The sequence below is a fragment of the Oncorhynchus gorbuscha genome, linkage group LG12, assembly GCF_021184085.1.
Source record: "Oncorhynchus gorbuscha isolate QuinsamMale2020 ecotype Even-year linkage group LG12, OgorEven_v1.0, whole genome shotgun sequence".
Classification (NCBI taxonomy): domain Eukaryota; kingdom Metazoa; phylum Chordata; class Actinopteri; order Salmoniformes; family Salmonidae; genus Oncorhynchus; species Oncorhynchus gorbuscha.
The window spans coordinates 61,780,981-61,785,447 of record NC_060184.1 but is presented as its reverse complement, the minus strand read 5'-3'; positions in this window follow the sequence as shown (position 1 = coordinate 61,785,447).

The window sequence follows — 4,467 nt, the reverse complement described above, 5'->3', positions numbered from 1 at the left end:
GTGTGTGTGTGTGTGTGTGTGTGTGTGTGTGTGTGTGTGTGTGTGTGTGTGTGTGTGTCAGAGAGTGCTGCTTGATATTTTCATGCCAGCGACTGACTCCCAGATGATGGCTCCCTCATGGCCCATGACTGCACTAAACAGAGAGAGAGAGAGGAGGAGGAGAGAGAAATGTAGAGATAGAGAGATGGAGGGGAGGTGAGAGAGGGAGAGAGGGATAATGGATGAGATGAGCTAAAAGGCGCCCATTGCAGCTGGACAGACACTGTGCTCAACTACATAAATGTGTTAAGGGCACATTTGAATAATGAAATTAATGATATTTTATGTTCCTCATCCCTTTATCTTAATCTCATTGTCATGATTGTTAAGAATCTAATTACTTCACTCTTTGTGATGTCATGGTTCGAAAATGCTTTTAGCAATAAACAAAATGCTCCATGTTGATTGGCTGGATGGCAGGAATGTTTTGCCCAGCTGGCATGCTGTAGGCCTGTTGGGATGTTAGGAGGAGCTAGCTAGCCTGCTATAGACCTGTCGGGATGTTAGTGGGAGCGAGCTAGCATGCTATAGACTGGTTGGGATGTTAGTGGGAGCTAGCTAGCATGCTACAGGCCTGTTGGGTTGTTAGCGGAAGCTAGCTGTTACACATGTTTGTGTGCATAACATCATTTCTCCTTCTTCACTGCTCACCCTACAGTATACTCTGCAGTGTCAATACATGTTAAATGCGATAACTGTTTTATTCTGGGTGCCTGGCTGAAAGCATCCCATCTTTTATTTATGGAACCTGTTTGTGCGATGCAGAACGAAAGTAGTTTAAGTGTGGCCATGAGAGGTGTGGGACACTTAACCTGTGGACATGAGAGGTGTGGGACACTTAACCTGTGGACATGAGAGGTGTGGGACACTTAACCTGTGGACATGAGAGATGTGGGACACTTAACCTGTGGACATGAGAGGTGTGGGACACTTAACCTGTGGACATGAGAGGTGTGGGACACTTAACCTGTGGACATGAGAGGTGTGGGACACTTAACCTGTGGACATGAGAGGTGTGGGACACTTAACCTGTGGACATGAGAGGTGTGGGACACTTAACCTGTGGACATGAGAGGTGTGGGACACTTAACCTGTGGACATGAGAGGTGTAGGACACTTAACCTGTGGACATGAGAGGTGTGGGACACTTAACCTGTGGACATGAGAGGTGTGGGACACTTAACCTGTGGACATGAGAGGTGTGGGACACTTAACCTGTGGACATGAGAGGTGTGGGACACTTAACCTGTGGACATGAGAGGTGTGGGACACTTAACCTGTGGACATGAGAGGTGTGGGACACTTAACCTGTGGACATGAGAGGTGTAGGACACTTAACCTGTGGACATGAGAGGTGTGGGACACTTAACCTGTGGACATGAGAGGTGTGGGACACTTAACCTGTGGACATGAGAGGTGTGGGACACTTAACCTGTGGACATGAGAGGTGTGGGACACTTAACCTGTGGACATGAGAGGTGTGGGACACTTAACCTGTGGACATGAGAGGTGTGGGACACTTAACCTGTGGACATGAGAGGTGTGGGACACTTAACCTGTGGACATGAGAGGTGTGGGACACTTAACCTGTGGACATGAGAGGTGTGGGACACTTAACCTGTGGACATGAGAGGTGTGGGACACTTAACCTGTGGACATGAGAGGTGTAGGACACTTAACCTGTGGACATGAGAGGTGTGGGACACTTAACCTGTGGACATGAGAGGTGTGGGACACTTAACCTGTGGACATGAGAGGTGTGGGACACTTAACCTGTGGACATGAGAGGTGTGGGACACTTAACCTGTGGACATGAGAGGTGTGGGACACTTAACCTGTGGACATGAGAGGTGTGGGACACTTAACCTGTGGACATGAGAGGTGTGGGACACTTAACCTGTGGACATGAGAGGTGTGGGACACTTAACCTGTGGACATGAGAGGTGTAGGACACTTAACCTGTGGACATGAGAGGTGTGGGACACTTAACCTGTGGACATGAGAGGTGTAGGACACTTAACCTGTGGACATGAGAGGTGTAGGACACTTAACCTGTGGACATGAGAGGTGTGGGACACTTAACCTGTGGACATGAGAGGTGTAGGACACTTAACCTGTGGACATGAGAGGTGTGGGACACTTAACCTGTGGACATGAGAGGTGTGGGACACTTAACCTGTGGACATGAGAGGTGTGGGACACTTAACCTGTGGACATGAGAGGTGTAGGACACTTAACCTGTGGACATGAGAGGTGTAGGACACTTAAAAAGTATTGAAAGTATTCAGACCCTTTGACATTCTCCATGTTTCGTTACGTTACAGCCTTATTCTAAAATGGATTTTAAAAAAATGATGATTCTCAATCTGCACATAATACCCCGTAATGTCAAAAGAATAACTTGTTTTCAGAGATTTCTGCAAATTTATAAAAATACAGAAATACTATATTTACATAAGTATTCAGACCGTTTGATCTAGACTCGAGATTGAACTCTCCTTGAGATGTATCGATAACTTGATTGGAGTCCACCTGTGGTAAATTCAATTGATTGGACATGGCTTGGAAAGGCACACACCTGTCTATATAAGGTCCCACAGTTGACAGCGCATGTCAGAGTAAAAACCAAGCCATGAGGTTGAAGGAATTGTCCGTAGATTTCAGAGACAGGATTGTATCGAGGCACAGATCTGGGGAAGTGTTCCAAACATTTTCTGCAGCATTGAAGGTCCCAAAGAACACAGTGGCCTCCGTCATTCTTAAATGGAAGAAGTTCGGAACCACCAAGACTCTTCCTAGAGCTGGCCGCCCGGCCAAACTGAGCAATCTAGGGAGAAGGGCCTTAGACAGGGAGGTGACCAAGGACCTGAGGCCCACTCTGACAGAGCTCCAGAGTTCCTCTGTGGAGATGGGAGAACCTTCCAGAAGTACAACCATCTCTGCAGCACTCCCCCAATCAGGCCTTTATGGTAGAATGGCCAGACGGAAGCCACTGTTCAGAAAAATGCACATGACAGCCCACTTGTAGTTTGCCAAAAAGCACCTAAAACAAGATTTTCTAGACTGATGAAACCAAGATTGAACTCTTTGGACTGAATGCCAAGCGTCACATCTGGAGCAAACCTAGCACCATCCCTACGGTGAAGCTTGGTGGTGGAAACATCATGCTATGGGGATGTTTTCAGCCGCAGGGACTGGGAGACTAGTCAGAATCGAGGGAAGGATGAACAGAGCAAAGTACAAAGAGATCTTTGATGAAAACCTGCTCCAGAGTGCTCAGTACCTCAGATTGGGGCGATGGTTCTCCTTCCAACAGAACAACAATCCTAAGCACACAGCCAAGACAATTCAGGAGTGGCTTTCGGACAAGTCTCTGAATGTCCTTGAGTGGCCCAGCCAGAACCCGGACTTGAACCCGATCGAACATCTCTGGAGAGACCTGAAAATAGCTGTGCAGCGACGCTCCCCATCCAACCTGACAGAGCTTGAAATGATCTGCAGAAAAGAATGGGGGAAACTCCCCAAATACAGGTGTGCCAAGCTTCTAGCGTCATACCCAAGAAGACTCCAGGCTGTAATCGCTGCCAAAGGTGCTTCAACAAAGTACTGGGGTCTGAATACTTATATAAATATGATATTTCAGATATTCGTTTTTATTTTATTTGCAACAAATAAAAAAAAACATGTTTTTTGCTTTGTCATTATGGGGTATAGATTGATGAGGGAAAAAAACTATTTAATAAATGTTAACGTAACGTTAATGTAACATAAAAAAATGTGAAAAAATCAAGGGGTTTGAATACTTTCCGAATGCACTATATGTGCATGTCTGTGAATGCGTGTGTGTGTGTGTGTGTGTGTGTGTGTGTGTGTGTGTGTGTGTGTGTGTGTGTGTGTGTGTGTGTGTGTGTGTGTGTGTGTGTGTGTGTGTGTGTGTGTGTGTGTGTGTGTGTGTGTGTGCGTGTGCGTGTGCGTGAATGTGCGTGTAAGATGGTGTGTGTGTGTGAGTCTGTGAGTTGTTTGTGATATACAGATGGGTGAAGGATGTGTACATTCTTTTCTCCCTGTACTGTGTACAGGGAGAAAAAAAAATCACATTACATTACAGTAACCAGATGCTGCTTCTGTGTACTTTAGTGTATTCTCTCTCTCTCTCTCTCTCTCTCTCTCTCTCTCTCTCTCTCTCTCTCTCTCTCTCTCTCTCTCTCTCTCTCTCTCTCTCTCTCTCTCTCTCTCTCTCTCTCTCTCTCTCTCTCTTGCCTCTCTCTTTCTCTTTCTCTTCTTCCCCCCCTCTCTCTCTTTCTCTCTCACTCCTACATCCAACCTGTCATTTGGTACATAGTAAGTCCCCAGTGTCCCCAGGACCGCCTCCAGAAATATTCCACTTCCATTTGTCATCTTATAATATGGTGACATCAGCGCTTCTGT